This window comes from Taudactylus pleione, unplaced genomic scaffold (assembly GCF_031769625.1).
Source record: "Taudactylus pleione unplaced genomic scaffold, aTauple2 ptg000127l, whole genome shotgun sequence".
Lineage (NCBI taxonomy): Eukaryota > Metazoa > Chordata > Amphibia > Anura > Myobatrachidae > Taudactylus > Taudactylus pleione.
The window spans coordinates 2492494-2511391 of record NW_028284529.1 but is presented as its reverse complement, the minus strand read 5'-3'; the positions used below and the strand labels follow the sequence as shown (position 1 = coordinate 2511391).

The following is an 18898-nucleotide window of genomic DNA, read 5'->3' as shown; positions in this document are numbered from 1 at the left end:
AGAGAAGATGCTAATGTAGGAGGAGACGTCTGAGGAGAATAAGTAGGAGGAGACGTCTGAGGAGAATATGTAGGAGGAGATGCTAATGTAGGAGGAGACGTCTGAGGAGAATAAGTAGGAGAAGATGCTAATGTAGGAGGAGACGTCTGAGGAGAATAAGTAGGAGCAGATGCTAATGTAGGAGGAGACATCTGAGGAGAAAAAACAACAAGTGAATTCTGTAAATACTGTAGATAGCAATTGGAATTAAATGGGGATAAATAACATAGGAGACCAGGGTACAACAGAGAAAATGGGAATTTAACTCATAAACTGATGCCCAAAATAGTGTGTAATAGAATTACAGTGTGTTGTGTTTTTGTTATCTTTGTGACCTGTCTGTTAAAAGTAAAAATCGTACACTGCTTGTCAACAGTCTTAAAAAGGGAATCAGTATGTAATACTGCCGGCTGCATGGCACAACAGCTGCTGCCCGGCAAGGGTGAAAATCCCGATTATCAATTAAGAAAAGTACTGCTAACCTAACCCCCCCCCCCGCTAACCCTAACTCTCATTTAGGGATGCCTAACCCTAACCTCCCCCCCAAGTGCCTAACCCTAACCCCCCTCTAAGTGCCTAAACCTAATGCCCCATTCCCCACAGCCTAACTCTAAGTCTCCCTAGGGGGTGCCTAACCCAAAACCACCGGGATTAGACAGTCGGGAAGCTGGCGGTCGGGATTTCGTCCGTCCGCTTCCTGACTGCTTCCCTTAAAAAGATACTGTAGACATATGACAAAAAGTCTTATGGCCTGATGAGACTACAGTGTAACATTTAGACTGAAGACAAAGAAATATATACAACGTAAATAAAATACTACCTGCCAGCCTGATGACACCATTCCACTGTGTAATACTGCTGTGGTATCACCATGTTATAGGGATGCATTGTAATGCCAGCAGCTACATTAGGTGTCCCTATGGGGCACAGAGTCCTGATATGAATGTCACTAGAAATTAGTGGCAAAACCTCAGGTTCAAATTGAATAAAAAGGATGCATACTTGTTTAATGAAGATATTCCAGGTTTGTAATAGTTAATGCATTATGACAACATATACTGCAAAATGTTTTTAAATGACTGCTACTTGAAACCATTGGGCAGTCTCGCACGGAACTCACGATGCCTGCAGGTCGTAGGCTATTTCATTTACCCCTTTGAAATTCTTTCCATTGAACAGGGGTTTTTTTTTACATTTCAAAGCTGTAACATAAATATCTTTCAGTCTCTGGAAAAAAAAAATATATATACTGTGTATATAGTATATATATATATATATATATATATATATATATATATATGCAGTGAAAGTAAAATAGAAAATTAAGTAAAGCATAGTTACAAAATAAATACTTATTGTTAACATCAATTGTCGCAGTTGGAACTTGTAGCTATATAATGTTCCTAATTTGGATATGAATATCTATTTGAAACAATTATCTATGTGGTATTTAGGGAAATAGAAAATAATGAATAATCTATAAAAGAGTGGTGTATTGCATATGACACTGAAATATAATGAGCCAGTAGTGATCCTTGTGGCTAATTTTATGAAACAGTGCTGCCCTCTGTGTGGGATGATTGTGGTTCATTACAAAATACTAAATATAAGCAATGATGTGCAAGGTTATGCTGAATTGCCACAATTGTACATCCTGAGTATTACAATGGGGTGAAGATTTTGTAATATTTAGCAGAATATCTGATATTGTGGAACTGCACAGAGATTTCTATGCATGCAAATATACCAGAGGTTTAAATTTTTCTTTTGGATAGGAAACTACAAGTCCAATCTACTCATCTCATTTAATAAAAATATGCATACACTGTACTGCATTGTTACTTAAGTAAGTATGTATCTCGCTTTTTAAAATACCTTACTTTCAAGAGTGACATAATAACAGAAATAGGGTTAAGATAGTATTATTGGGGAAAAAATTCATAAAGTTCAATTTAATTTACTTTTGCTGATCATGAGCATAGTACAAATAGTACAGAACATAGAACAAACTGTCTAATTATTTGAGCAAAGTGTGCTTGCAGAGTAGGACCGTAAAGTTACTAATTGGATCAAAATCTACTTATCTAAAAATCTACTTAGTTTCTGACCTAAGTAAGGATTGAACAAAGCTCTATGGGTAATGTAGGTGCTTGAGCACACCAAGTATTGGTGCTACCACTAAGTGGATGCGTGCTATTTGTTAGTCATATAATATGGAGGAGTACAACCAATCATTTTGAAAATTTGGTTCCAATGGTTTGGAATGTATTCAGACAGTACACAAGTACATCATTAAAGTAGTAATTAAATTATATTAAAAACAAACAGTGTATTTTTTTTTTGCACTGGGGATGAGCACCCATAAGTGGTATGTATCCAAGCAAGAGAATATTCGTCTTTGTTGTGAACTGTATGGCATAACTTTAGTGTACTTGACTTATCCAATTCTACGTAGGCATAGATACATTTGAATTTTTGGTGCACAAACAGAATGTGGGCTAAATAATGCATTTTTGTACATCATTAAATCAGCTCCAGTGTCTCTTAGTCTACTGGTTGGAGCATACAGTAAGTCAATAAGGCTTAGTAGGTATTATTTTTGATTACGCATGTGTGTGTGAGTGTTGGCCTTTAAGTCATTCCATCTCAACACTGTGCTTAATGATATATTATATTCCCTCTGTTTAAACATTTTATCACTAGAAATGTGTACATAGATGTATCTCACTGTTCTCTGACATTAAATATGACCATAAGTACAGCAGTATGTTATGAGCCGCCATCGCGACTCATCTTTAATGCGAGTCCCGGACCTTGCTAGGTGGCGGAGATGTCGCGTCTTCCCATCCTCGCTGCGTCTGGGTCCTGTGGTTGCTAGGCAACCACTACACTGGGGGGCCACAGGAAATTGTGATCCCAGCTGTTACTAAGCAGCTGGGATGTAGGGCAGCTATGCCTGTCATTTAGTAGCCAGCATGCCGGCCATACATGCAGCAATGCAACTGATTCTCTTTGTTTTAATTAGGGGCTGGTCTGCCTGTGTCCTATTGGTGAAGCTCCCTGTTAAAAGGCAGCCAGCTCCACATCTTCTTGCTACTGATAGTTCATACTTCAGTGTGTCTAGCTGGTCCTGTTCTTGTCATCTCTGTGTCCTGGAATATTTCCATTACCTGCTTCTCAGTGCTTATGTTCCTGATTAATCTAGCCTGTACTGGATTTATCTAAAGTCCTGTCTCTATGGCTATTCATTATTGCTGTTCAGGCTCTAAGCAATGTTATCTCCATTTGCCCCTGCTGCATTTGCCACCTGCAGGCTACACCAACAGCCCTGCTTAGCTAACGTGTTGTTTATATACGTTTGCCAGGTTGCCTCTCTCCGGCCCTATGTTTTACCTTTTGTGGCTCCATTTCCATGGCTTACTATTGAGGTCAGTCCTACCTCAGTAATTACTCTGTATCCTCAGCTTCCAGCATATCCTGCAATCTTCTGATAATTGTATAAGCCCCTACTGTCCGGAAGGTTAAGACCTGGCAGAATCCTAAGTACCGGTGAGTGTAACTAACTCTAAGGGAACAACAGCTGGCTGTAATAGGCAGAAGGGTGTTCCCAGCATGACTTTAGGGGTCTTATACAATTTTTTCAGAAGCATCATAATACAGTAATACTCAATTTTAATCATATGATGAAATAAAGTAAAATGTGCAGTTTATGAGCTCAAAATGCAATAGTATTCTGGAATGCTGATTTAAAATAATATGGCTTCTGAACAAAAAATTGTAACAGAACATACAGAAATGTGAATTTCTTATGTTTGTGTCCAAGCTTAGGACAGTATACATATTCTCACATAGTCTTGTCATGTTTTCTTGTCAAAAACTGTGATGTGTGAAAGGAGAACATTTCATAATCTTCTCTTTCTATATCATCTCACCTTACCTCCTAAGAAGGCAAGGCTGAGCATATGTATTATTTGTATTTAATCAATAATATAATATACTTGTAATCAACTTTGTAGAAAAACACCTTAGATGGGCAGGACTTTATGTGATGTAACCTAACAGGTTTGATACTTGTAATTTAGGTTCATGTCTACTTATTTTTAAGATAATAATCCCTACATGTATGGATAATATATGAGGTAATTGCAGTACTATAGAATTTGGCGGCTCTGCCTGGTTTAAGACATTACTGGATAGTGAAGTTCACAGATTTCCTTGTTGCAAAGATTGAGGTGGCTGCAAAAAAAAAAAACTTTTTATAATTATTTTTTCATTCTCTGTGGAGAAATACTACACATATTTTTTACGGTGTGCAGAATTTGAAGTTGCTTTTAAGTAAACCTGGTGAGGTAAGCATCTCATGACAAAAGTTCTGAAATAATTATTATTATTATTATTATTATTATTATTATTATTATTATTATTATTATTATTATTATAAGCAAATAGATTTGTGCAGTCATCCCAGGACACAGACTGTGATATTTAAATGAACAATATGGCGACAAGATGTGGTATGATTCCTTTGAAAATTTTATCTAAATAAGACGGGAAAACAAAGGACAAACTAGCCATTCCTCTTTCAGAAACATTTTCATTGGAGGTTTGAAAGAGTTTATATGTAGCTGTCTAAAGACAAACTGCTTTACAGTGTTCTGTTGACCCCAAGTCTCCCCCTCCCAATGTTATAGAGGAAGATCATCCTATGTAAGAAGCAGGTTACCCTCTGTTTGATGCTGTAAATAGTTTGATATCCTAGATACAGGTGCCAGCCCTTGGAGTCTTAATAAACGTAAGGGGCGTTTCTGCCCATTCTCAGAGTATTCCCTTTGTAGACACAATGGTGTCTCTCTATCAGATAATACTGCTGATGGATTTATACATATTACTCCAGTTATTATTGACACTTTTTATGATTTTTTTCATCACATTACCCTGTTGCATCCACACTTATGTCAACCCAGATTCATGGTTCTATTCCCAGAATCAATTTAACTATAACATTTACATCCCCTGATACAACTTTACATGGGGGTTTAATTCAGCTTATTCCGTTGAGGACCATAACAGTACACCCTCTTCCTGGTGTAGCAGCAAATGCATCATAGATATCTTATGGTATAAATGTCATATTGCTGCAGTTATGTGCTAACTCAAAGACACAAAGTACCTTCAATATTACTTAGGTGATAATTGTGTCTGGCAAAGAGAGGCTTATGTATGTACCTTATGAAAAATGTGTTTAGATGCATGCCACTCACACATTATGCTTATTCCTATTGGCAGTGTACATGTAAACATCCTTTAATTGGAGCAGACAGGATCGTAGAAGTATTGTACTCTATCAGGTGCAACCTAGTACACAGAAAATGTATATGCTGTTATGAATTAATGCAATTCCAGTGCTCGTATTTGTGCAATGGATGAATGTTACATTGAAACGTTTATTTTGAATTTTATTGACTTCTCTGAGTAGTGGCCATAATTCCCTTTGAAGTGAGGGATCTATGGATCTTATCTGCTGATTCTAATTTTCAGCTGCTTACACCCTCTATTATTAGCTGATACACACCAAAAACATGTTTCACGTACTACAATGTAAAAATTAGTGTCAACAAGCCAAAATTCATATAAATATTTGCTCAATACTTCCCTCACAGGTCTAATTTGATATCATATCCAGTAAAATTTTAAAATATTGTTTGAAGTAATAACATGCGATGGTGTTTTTCTATGTTTTTTTTATCTTATTCTCAGTGCTGCTCTGTTGCTTTGGTAAAAAAAAACTTAAATAACAATTGCATATTTCTTTTCAGTAGTGGGAAAGTTAGAAGCTATAACCAAATGATTAATTCCAAGCTTTGAGAGTGTTTACCTCTTTCATGCATAGCGGCCACTAAAGTGGACAGCTGTTTTAAAGTCGTTATCACCTATAGAAACTCTCTTTTGACATAACTAGTGCATGGTGTCCTCTTTTTTGGACCGCTACCAATATTAGAATCTATGCCACCTAGCAGAAGCTATTAATTCCTACAAAAGCAAATAAGGTCCAAATGAAATGGCTGAGAAAAGTTCACAAGCACTGACCACATCAGGGATCTCTGTAAAATATTTTTACTCCAAGATAGGAGTGCACGTAACAAAATAAAAGTAATATATAGAAAATAATTTGGTAGATGTTTTGATCAAATACTAAATAAAAAAATTTTCACAGTTGATGTAAAATAATATGTCCATATATCCCAGTTTTGACAGCTGATAGTCTTATATGTATCATTATATGTTATCTTAACTTTTTTAAATTGTAAATTATTTCAAATTATTATCATAAGTAGAAGCTGTGGTAGTAGTGGTGGACACTTTATTAGTATTTTGTTTCCCCAGATATCAAGAGCATCTAGCAACAGAGTTAGGTACAGAGTAGTAGAAGAGATTCCAAATTCCAGTGATACTGACACTGACATTGATGATGATGATGAATGGCAGCCAGACCTGAAGGGAGAAGAAGCAGTGAGCTTTAGTAGCTGCAGTGAAAGTGGTAGTAAAACAAACAACAATGATGATGAAGTAGTTGAGGTACCTCCACCAAACAATAATAAGTGAGAGGTTGACATTTTTATTCTTGACTCTTTTGAGTATAGGGGTAAATTTACTAAGATTTGTGTTTGCCTCGAGTTTGGTAGAGATCAAACACGCTGGACATAGCTGGAACTCAGTTGAGATTTCAAATGTGAAACTCATAAATTTACTAACAGTCGAGTTTTGCTAAATCGAGTTTTTCGATGGTATATGAAACAGAGATTTCTCGGGTGAGTTTTGTGAAAACTTGAGTGAGAAATCTCTCTGCCGTCTGAGTTAGAATTCTCCCATCCGCCCGAGTGAGAATTCTCCCGCCTGCGTGTGTAAAAGTGAACAATCACAACCAAGTCCAGAGAAATGATCGCAGACACACCTTTCTAGCATGTTTTGATTAGCTGAAGATGTGACATGTGATGGAATATTCCCAAACCATATAAATATGCCCAGAAATGGATGAACCTCAAGGCTTTGTGTTAGGAGTTTAGAGAGAGAATCAGATAGGAGTATTTTTAAGAGGTCATTTTGTGATTGCTGTTTGGTGTGTGAAAAGATCATGCATATTTGTTGAATTGTCAGTTTTCTGTTAGTGTCTATTTTTATGTGTATTGTGTATTTTATTTGGTCCGGTCAGTGTTTATTTGTGTGTGTGTGTGTGTGTGTGTGTGTGTGTGTGTGTGTGTGTGTGTGTGTGTGTTGCTAGTGGTGGGAGAGGATGTTTGTGTTTATTTGTCTTTTTTTTCAGTATTATTTGTATTTGTGGTGAGAGGAGGATGTCAGGTGAAGAGGAGAGACAGGGACAGAGTGAGGGAGAGGAGGTGGCTGCTAATCAGCCCCATGTCACCTCAGGTGAAAAGAGTGAGGAGGAGGCAAAACAAAAACTGCCCACAAAGTGAAGTTCACATTTGGCCAGAACCTTGCCTTGGTGATGGAAGTGATGAAACACCATCATCTTCTTTTTGGGAGGAAGGCTGCCAGCACCTCTGCTTGGCGCAAAAACGCCATATGGGCTGGGGTTGTCCAGGCGGTTAATGCCGTGGGCCCTAAGTGCAGGTTAGAGGACAACTGCAAGAAGCGGTTCTCTGACATTAAGAAATGAGTGAAGGTCAAGATTGCCAACGAGTCCAAGGAAGCTGCCCGGACTGGTTCTGGTTCCCCATGTCAGGAAATATATATGGAGTATGAGGAGCCCCTGAAGACCTTAATTCCTTAGGAAGTGGTGAGGTGTACTCACGAGCGGGACACCGATACCCCTAGGCGGATTTATAAGTTAAGTTTTTTGCAATTATATTTTTTGTACTTTATGTTTTCACTTGTTTGATAGTCTATAATGTTAATTTGACACCTCAAATAAATGCACAATCATATTTTTATTTAGGGGTAAAAATATAGTAGTGTATTTGCCACACATTTAATTTTAGCTAACTGTGGTGTATACAGTTTTGGTTATGGAAAGAGGTAGGTCAGAACAGGTTTTCTGCTTATTTGATCTGTTTGTGTCTTTAATCTGCAGCATTGTTGTGTAAGCCCTTTTTTTTAGGGATTTAAAAAAAAAAAAAACCCTTTCGTTTGTTACAGAATATCTGTACAGTAATGTCTCTACCTGTCTGATATATTTGTTTTTCCCTTTTTTGCCTCATACAATAATACAATTATAAAATGCAAACCGTGGTTGACCTAGAAAATGATATTCAGCTGCTAGGCGACAACTCAAGGCAGCATGGTGTGCCTTAGGGGCATATCCAATTAGCCGCGGGGTTTACCCCACGGCTAATTATCGCGCAGGTCGGGATTCAATTAGCGGGGATTCCACACGCGGGTGTCCCCGAGACCTCGTGTGCGAGTCCCCGCTGTCGGACTTAACCTCACACCTCAAGTAGGTGCGAGGTAAAATCTGCGTGAGGCCGCACTATTCGGCCTCGCTCAAACTCATGTTAAGTGTACTTTTACTTGTTTTTTTTATTTATTCTCAAATATGAAAATTACGATGTAAAGGGAGCATGTGTGCTTTTGCAGGTCCACATTGTATATATGTATATTTCACATATTTATGATTTTTTTTTATTTATTATTCAGCAGTCCATACTTTTGATACTTTTGATTCTACCATTTGTAATGGCCTCCTGAAACTTGTGTATAACCACACCAATCTTGATTTTAATTTTAATTATCAACAGATTGAGACATGAGTTCCACAAATAAAAGAAAGGAAGACATTGAATGCAAAAAATTAAACAAAGAATCAACTGCTAAATATTTCTTTAAACTAGTGGGTGAAAAAGCTGTGTACGTAATTTGTAAGGAATCTGTGGCAGTGTTCAAAGAATATAATTTGAATCAGCATTTTAAGACAAAACATGCTTTTAAGTATAAAAATGTATCTACTGAAGAGAAATCAGAGAAAGCCAATAAGATGGTTGCTCGAATGCAAAAAGAGCAAAGTTTTTTATAAGATTATAAACTGCACAGGAAAGGATGAACTATATAGTAGCATACAAACTCGCCAAGAACAGTAAACCATTTACTGAAGGCAAATTCATAAAGGAATGTATTGTTGACTCTGCAGTAATCTTCTGACCAGACAAGAAAACATTAGCTTATCAAGGCGCTGTTGTGAGGAGCATTGAGGATATATCTGGGAATATGGAACTGCAATTAAAAAATAAAGTCAACGATTTCTATTTTTGTTGCTTTAGCACTAGATGGAAGTCGTGATGTTAAAGACACAGCTCAGTTGATGATTTTCCTTCGAAGTATCAATGAAAATTTTGACATTACAGAAGAATTGGCATCAATGCAGTCCATGAAAGATACAACAAATTTGGAGTGGAGTGGGGACAATTGGCTGGTGTGACAACTGATGGAAGCCCAAATCTAACAGGAAAAATGTTGGATTGCACAAAAAGAATACAAGACTCAGGTAGGGTACACACCTGAACGATTTCTAATCGTTCCGATTTCCTATCCAATTTCCCTTGAAGGCAGAACTTCCTAAATTGAGCATACACACTGTCCAATTTTGCATAAGATTTGACAATTTGTTGAATCGTCAAATCGAATGCGCTGTACAGTGTACAGTGGGCTGATCGTCCAGTTGTCTGTACACACTGTGCGATTGGCACCTTATCGTGTGCGTTATCTTATGATTGTCTGTGCTGCACAGACAATCATAAGACGTCGCATACGACCAGTGGGAGTGCGCAATTGTGCGTACACACTATGCGATTTACACGATTCATCGTTCCAATTACCTTAATCGTGCCGATATCGTCCTGGTGTGTATGCACCCTAAGTCAAAGAAAAGAATCAAGAACACCAAATTGTCTTTCTACATTGCATTAGCCATCAAAAAGCATTTTAAAATGAAGCAACATTGTGGACACAGTTACAAAAGTGGTCAACATTAGCGCAAGAGGATTGAATCACAGGCAATTTGTAACTCTGCTAGAGGAGACTAAAGCCGAACACACAGATGTCCTGTATCATACCAATGTGAGATAGCTTAGCTTGTGGAATAACAAAATATATATTAGGGAGCTAGTCTGTCTGCTGACAATAACTATCAGTCAAATTGCCGCTTCCTACAGGGTGTTGCTTCCTTGTTCAATTCAATGTAACTAATTTAATGAAAAACTTCATTAAAAGAAAGTGCTATTTGACTGGTAAGAATATAAAAATATTCAATTTATTAAGAATTATGATAAATAAAAATCTAAATTATATATATATACATTAAAACAATAATTCATGTAATATTATATTCACAATGTATCACTGTATTCAATTCATATAATAATTTTATATCCCCAATATCTACAAGAGACTGCACAGGTGGTGATATAAACAGATAACCTAACCCAGGATAAAAGGATAGTGGCCCCCAGCTGAAACAATTGCCCACCCCTGTTCTAAAAGCTAACAGGTCGTATTATATTTGTTGCTATTGTGTATATATAAATATCACAAATGATCTCTTTAGTGAAGATACCTTTGCCCACCTTAACAACAATACTGAAAGATATTATAATATAAACTTAAATTAAGCCTCATTGAACAAAATAAAGGAAACAGTTTTAAATGTTAAAAATGTCACTATTTATTTTGCTAACAAGTCTTCAATTTTTGACAGCCCAACCCAGCTTCAAAACACCTCAGAAGTCATTGAGATGGTGAAGACTCTGAGGAGGCCAGTAAGTAACTGCACATAGTCTTTAGCGTCCATACAATAATGTAAATTTCCTAAGGATATATTTATGGGGGGCATGTAGGTCCATCCTCTGGTCCCCTTAAGAAACAGAGTGGCACTTCAAAGGCAGTGGAGCCTCCAATACAAAGAGCAAGAAAGTCACAATCTGCATCAGCTGGGCCTCGATCATCCCATTTGGATGGTGAGTCTGTGAAAGTAAAATATACACATTAAAATTTGCTGACGACATTAAATTTGCTGACGACATTGCAGTCGTTAGGCTAATTAGCGGAAATGATGAGTCCCACTATAGAAAGCAAATTGAAAAATTGGTTGTCTGGAGTGGTGACAATCATTTTCTCTTAAATGGAGACAAGACTAAAGAGTTAGTTGATTTTCGAAGAAGTTGTTTAGAGCAGAAATTGTATTAGCGGTCGGGATGTAGAGATGGTAGAGTCCTTTAGATTTTTGGGCATTAAGGTTTCATCAAATCTGACATGGTCTATAAATACGCTGTCTATAATCAAAAAAGCACAACAGCTCCTCTTTTTTTAAAGACATTTAAGGGCTTCAGGTGTAAGCAAATTAATTATGTTGAATTTTTACAGATGCTCAATTGAGAGGATTTTGACCTTTGGTATCATTGTCTGGTATGGCAACTGCACTGCGAGTAAAAGGAGTGCATTAGAACAGGTTGTTAAGACCGCTAGTAAAGTCATTGGCGTGCAGTTGCCAACCATTCATGATCTTTATGGGCTTAGTGTTCTAAAGAGAACTAGAAGTAAAGTATCGTATTGGACCATAGTCATCCCTTTCACAAATGTTTTGATAAACTCCCATCTCAAAAGAGGTTCAGAGCATTGTTGGCACGCACAAGATGCTTGCAGGATAGTTTTCTTCCATCTGCAGTGCACATACTATGAATGTATCTGTTTAGTTAATTTATTTATTATTGTCTGTGTATTATTTATTGTTCATATACCTTTTACCATGGGTTGCTGCTTTACTGTTCATTATTGGTGTGTCTGTACAAATTTAATTTCATCTGTCAAATTCGTTTGCTGATGACAATAAGTTTGTTAAAAAAAAAAGTAAAATACTATACTGAAAAGCAGAGTAACAACATTAAAACAACATACATTTGCATAGCATTGCATAAACTGGGTGATGTGGCACCCTGGGGTGGCTCAGCCAACTTGCAGAGGTGTATTGGGTAGGTGGTTCAGGGACCAAGCCAATGTTTTATGCTCCAATTGTGTATTCAGTCCAGTGCTGGAAGCTAACAAAACCTAAACCAAACAAAATGCATATGTAATATAGAAAAGCATAATCAAAACAAAGAATATGTTAGCATAATTTTTAGACAAACATTTTAGAATAATAAATTTCTCCATTTACAAATATTAAATTGGGGTACCCTGAAAAGAACACATGGTTTGTCAAGTACAATAATTTAGTTATGTTTAGGAATGTCTACATCAGGCATTGCCAATCTGTGCCTCTCAAGCTGTAGAGAAACTACAACTCCCAAAATGCCCTGCCAGAGTTTAGTTATTACAGAATGCAAAAAGTAGTTCCACAAGTGCAAAAGTCCTGTCTATTCTGCATCCATGCTGTAAAATAATGTTGTGGTTTAATTTACTATTACACAAAATTCAACAATGTAGATCACTGCAACAACATTGTAGAATTCTAATGAAAAACTAATTGAGGAAATGAGATTAAGGCAAAGTCAAGAACATTAAAATGAGGCAAATTGAGTTAACATTAAAAACACAATTCTTACCCACTTATATCTTCTAGATTATCAAGATCAGCCTCTGGAGCCTCAGCCAGCATATTCAGATGAGGAAGGTCTAGAGGAAGAACACGAGATGGTTACACTGCACCTTATTCTCGAGACACCAACTATGCCAACCACCCCCGCAGTGCCATGTACACCATCACTACTAGCCCCTACCCCACCACCACTACAGCCAGACACTTCCTACTGGCAAACAATGGCGGAAATGCAACACCAACAAATCCAATTGCTTGCCACACACGACACAAAATTAGATCATAAATAAAATTGGGCACAGGCACACTCGAAGCATGATGTCTCAGAAGGAGGAGCTTACTAGAATTGCTAACACAATGGCGCAAATCAGATAATCACATATGAGGTTTGAGGCATCTACCTTACAGTATCAGGAAACTCAAAACTGTTACCAAGATAATTTTCTACATTTGTTTTAGCAACAGAATAGTGCAATTAGGGATCATACTGCCATAATACAGAATTTAGGAACACAACTATTAGGTCGCTTACCTGACCCAAGTGGCAGCATAATATCAAGAGGTATATCACAGGTCCCAACCCCTGTAGGAACACCACCCTGATGGACACCCCGCACGAGAGATGGGTCTCAACAGGGCCAGGGTGGCAGGAGTCCAGCTAAGGGAAAGCTGTGAAAATATAGATGTTGTGTAAAAAAGTTGACATTGTTCTCAATTGTTACACATTTAACTTTCAAAATTCCAGTGTGAATGGTTATTTTTTTTTAATAAAACCCATATTTTTGTCTGTAAAATTTGCAAGAAAGTTGCAACATTATATTTGCAAAACTATATTTTTTTATGCCAATGTGTATTTTGATTGTGCATTCATAATAGTACTTTTTGGGGGGGAAATCTCCAAAAAATTGTGTGGTCTAATAATTTACAAGCCAGTTATGTTGTATTTATTTGTTCTATACACTAGACAAAAGGTATTAGTTGTTAAAATCCTAGAACCTTTGGGACAAAAAAACACAATGCATATTTCAAACTACAAATTACAAATAACCCTAAAAATAGAATATATACTGGTAGTGTGTTTGGTGATTGATGCAAGGTGTATTTCATACTTACAGGTCATATATGTTGGTTTGGATAGTACAAACTTTGAACTTACACATGTTAAAAATAACAAATCATTTCCAACTGCAGTTATATGTATAGACTATGGTTGCAAATAAACTCAAACTCTGGGTACTTACACATGTGGTTTGCAACAAAATAAAAATAAATCATGTTTGGTTGAATGACAATGTAAGGGATTTGCTAGAATATTGGCAAAGGTGCAAAACATTTTGAACACTGGAAAACATTGTTTATGTATGGTGAGTGGCTATAGGCTGTATCAAAAATAATTAAACAACAATATATGATGTTAGGAAAATAGTGTTTTAGGCAGTACAATACACCATTACTTCATCATGTTCTTACAACTTATTTGATTATTCAATTAAAAAAAAAAGTTAAGGCCGTTAATCCCTAAATGTGTTAGTGAAATTTAATTGGAAGATTGTTGTTTGACTAAACAGTCGGACCAAATATTGAATACTAACATATTCGCAAACTTGGTCATATCAAACATTCTTAAGGACAAATAACCGTACACAGATTTTGATGGCACTTTTTAGCCCTTTGTCACTTCAACATAATTTTAATGTTTAAGAGCTATAGGACAGGCTAATTACATATGAATGCAAAAATTTTTGAAAAAATAACTTAAACAGATGGAAAATAAACTACATTTGAAATGGTAATAAGGATACTTACATGAGAAATACTCTCTGATGAGCTGCCTTCCACTTTCTATCATCCAACTATCGCCTGATGCATCAAATTCCCAGCCTGCTCACTCTCTAGGGCATAATCAGTGGGTAAAAGCTGCTGCAAACACATATTATGCAAAAGACAGCAGATGAGCACAATATTAGACATTTTTAATGGCGAATACAACAAAATCCCTCTAGCCTTATCAAGACAACGGAACCTAGCTTTTAATAGCACAAAAGTACAGTCTATCGCAGATCTGGTGGACTTCTGTGCATCATTATACTTGCGCTCCGCTGGAGAATTTGGAAGTGACAGCGGAGTCAGTAACCAGGAGCAACAACTGTAGCAAGAGTCACCTGCTGGGGTGAAAATAATACAGCATTAAATAACAGATAGGAATGATATTGCACAGGGGTGTTCTATAAATAAATAAAACTTACCCAACAGCCAACCCTCTGGCATTTGTCAGGCCTCAAATTTATCATGAAGGGATGACTGGCTGAGGACAAAGGCATTGTGACATGAGCCAGGGTAGCCGACTACAACACTCATGAATTTGAGTTTTGCATCACAAACCACCTGCATGTTTGTAGAATGGGCATGGTGCTGATTTAAATAGATATGTGCCCTGGCCATAGTGGTCTCAGCCCAATGTGTGTGCAGTCTATAGCATCCAGAACATTAGGCATGCCTGCAATGCCATAAAAAGCAACCATGATTGCATGCCAGTGTGACTCCTGGTTAGGGAAGCAGATTGAGGTGTTTATCAGAGTCTCTAATGCTGCTATAACCGGAGTCAAGTATCTGGAGAATGAGAACCAGTTACAGAGTGGAAGTTTCCAGTCGCAAAAAAGTGCAATACACTAAAAAGCTTATGCAGGCCTGAGACAGCGTATGAACGTCCTGTGTCTGGGTCTATGTCCAGTTTGGCTTGGTCATACAGATGGAATATGTTGGAACGATTGAGATGGAACATCTGTATGACCTTGCCATCAACCAATGCGTTCAGGTTCAAACACCCCCTAAAAATCGTGGCCTGTGCAGCCTCTGCGGCTCCTGCATAACCTCTTCAACCGTCTCAGTTTTTTGCTCCTGGGTTCTTTCAGACTGATGGTAGAGCCTCTGGTATTCCAGCCATTTACATGAGACAGCAGTGCTGACAAAGTCTGCCATTAATGCTCACACAACATATTGCAGGTGAATTATATCCTTTTATAGGCATCCTGAGATTGTGCTAATTATCCTTAACTTCAAACACATACATACTATTCCAAACACAATTGTAATTTCAAGAGTTTTAAATCTCACCCAAGTTTACTGCCTTCTGAAGAACACACAGCTCTCAGGCAGGTCTATTTGTTTCAAGATTTTACATCCAAGTTTGCTCCGTTCTTGGGAGAGTTTTAATACTCGAATCTTGGAAAATTCCAGTGTTGTATTTTTCCTATGGAAAGTACTTGCGAGTTTGGATGATGGTGTATTGATTCGTGATTGCATTTTCTCCCAAGATTTTCTAATTTGATCGATAAATCTCTATGGAGTTTGCCTTTAGAAAATTTCCAAGATGGTGAAAATGGCTAAACTCACCTGAGATTTCATGCTCGACCAGACACGATTTTTAGTATATTTACCCCTAGAAGTAGAAATTGTCATCAAAAATATATTTTTATTGAGACACAAAAAGGGAAACAATTATATTATCTTTATTTTTAATGTATATTTAATAAAGTTTAAATTTTAACAAAAACAAATGCAGAAGAGTGCCCCCAAAATGAGGTTGCGTTCTAGTCTTTGCACTTTGCAGGGGCACCCTTTGTAATTATTCTCAACAGCCAGGAAACAAAGACAAACTTGTCAAAATTTGGCCTGTGTTAGACAAACTGAAGGCATCCTTTAGTGGAGCAGTTGATCCTGAAGAGTTTCAGTCTTTTGATAAGCAAATTATTCTCTTCAAGGGCCATCAGTCCATCAAGCAGTACATTCCCAAGAAAACCAAGCCATGGGGTGTGAAGGTGTGGGTGACAACGGGAACATCTGGGTACATGTATAGGTTTGAGATGTATCAGGGAACAAGTGGAGACAGTGTTGAAGTTAGTGCACTGGGCATGTGTGCTTGTATGGTTCTTTGCTTGTGTGATGACATACAAAAATAAAAATCACAAGGTAATTTTTTGATAACCTGTTTTGTACCATTCCACTCCTCCAAAAGTTACGCAACCAGGGCAACAGGTACATGTAAATTAACAGGTTCATGGGAGCACACTCAAAGTTGAGAAGTGAAAAACACCTAAAGAAAGAAGGCAGAGGTGCATCATCCGTTGTTACCAATGGTGAAAACATCACCATTACACAATAGCTAGACAGCTCAGTTACTCATGTTGCATCTTCCTGTGCAGGCACAAGATTCTACCCAGATGTGGAGCAAGAAAGAAGAGGAAGTGATCCACATCCCTTGACCATTTGCCATTAAACTGAGGGGAGTGGATCTCATGGATCAGTGTGTGGTGATGTATCCACACAGGTGCAAAAACAGGAGATGGTACATTCTGGTGTTCTTTTACTATTTTAATGTGACTTGTGTAAATGCATGGATGTTGTATCGAATGTCTGGATTCAATGACAAGAATCAGTTAGATTTCAAAGCATCCATTGCTCGAGCATTGATCAACCCTGGCTCTATGGAGCTACTTTGAAGAGGAAGACCAAGAGAAACACCAACTCCGTTAAGGTGCTGGGCAGTATCAAAGACAACCCCTGAAATCAGGAATAGGGCCATATTCAATTTGAGGTGAAAAGTCTGAGGTCTGACTTTTCACCATCATCTGCGTTTTTTGCAGGGATCGGGTGCATGCTCGCTTATCCCCGTATTGAATTAGAATCCGGTGAAAATGGGACCCGGTGGAAAGGTAAGTATCATAAAGTCCTGTCACTTTTTGGGTAAATCATACTGTCACCCCCCAAAGATGGTCTGACATGAGGGATCACTATGGGTACCCCCGATTTGGCCTGCTGAAGGTAATTGGATTTTTTAAATAGCTGTGGCAGGTGCATAAATGCGCCTGTGAAGAAATGATGAAGAATAGCATTTAGATTTCTTTTTTTGGGAAAAAAACTAGTCCCATCAAATTTGGGGTACATGAAAATGGATGCAATTATATTTTTAAGTCCCTAAAGTCATATTTGAAAATTCTTCAAAAAGCCACCTGCCGCTACCAGCGACATTCTAGAAAACACCTGCCGCATACATGGGGACCCCCTCGAGGCAATTTCGCTAGTTTTTAAGTTTGTTCCCCAAAGTTTTTTTTTTTGCCCCCAAAATCAAAGTACCTTTTTTGAGTCCTTCTGACTTTTTGGGGTTTTTAGCAGGAGGTGTCAGAAAAGGTTTGGGGTGTCCTAAGGAATTTTTAAAAAATTTTTTTTACACACATTATATAAAGGGAACATTCCAAAGGCTGCAGGCTATTTTTTATTATTCTTCACCTCAAAACCCAAATTCTGCACTTTTTTTCACCACTCATCTCCGTTTTTTTACAAAGACTTTTTGCACCTGCGAAAAGTCTTTGAAATTGAATATGGGGATAAGTGAAATTGGCGAAAATTACGTCATTGGCGATAAATTATCGCCTATAACGTACTTTTCGCCTCAAATTGAATACGGCCCTTAGTATGGGAAATCACTGGCCAAAGCTTACAGATACAAAACATGCTAACAGGTGCCACAATGCAGCTTGTACACGTAAAAAAAGGGCCTGATTCAGAGGCGCACGCTATTTGCGTGCACTCGCTCTGAATTAGGGCGTCCCAAAATATTTTTTATTCCGGCCTCCAGGCCGCTCGCATAGAAAAAAACAGGCAGCGGCTGCATGGGGGCTGGCGGGCCCCTTGATGCTTCGGGCCCTTGGGCAACTGCCCAACAAGCCCAATGGAAGAGACAGCCCTGGGTCTGAATCAGGCCCTAAGTGCACCTGCATGCGGTGTCTTGAGCCTTTGTGTCCAGGGTGCTTCTCCAACTAAGGGGCTGATTCAATTATCCGCAAAAAGTCAAGCTTGGCGAAAAGCGCAATGTTTTCGCCTCATTCGCATGTTTTGAGGCAAAGTTTTCGCCTTCTTACTCAATGTGGTCACCCACTTTTCGCCCTATTCAATTGTAAAACACGGCAAAAACACATAAGGGCGAATGCAGCGAATAGTGGAACTGGCAAAAAGGTCAGTTTTTTTGGGGAGAAATCAGTCTGTACCCCCAATAAAGCATAACTCACCTTAGGAATTAATACAGAAGTGTATTATTATCCATAATAAAAGTAATTAGGGATCTTATTTTGAATTAAAGGGCTGTTATATGCATATTTGCATAAGTGTGGAAAAATTGTATTAAGCAATGTCTTTTATGAAAATGAATTGCTGTAGTTAAATTGGGGGTACATGTAAATGGATATTAGTATATTTTGGGGTTTGTAAAGTGCAGAATATTTTTTTTTTAAATACACCTGCTGCAGCCTCCTGCAATCCTAA

At 37.8% G+C, this 18898-nt stretch overlaps 1 pseudogene; it reads left to right on the top strand.

Moving 5' to 3' along the window:
- Positions 1-6097: 6097 nt before the first annotated feature.
- Positions 6098-18400, top strand: LOC148523806 (uncharacterized; annotated as a pseudogene).
- Positions 18401-18898: the final 498 nt, after the last annotated feature.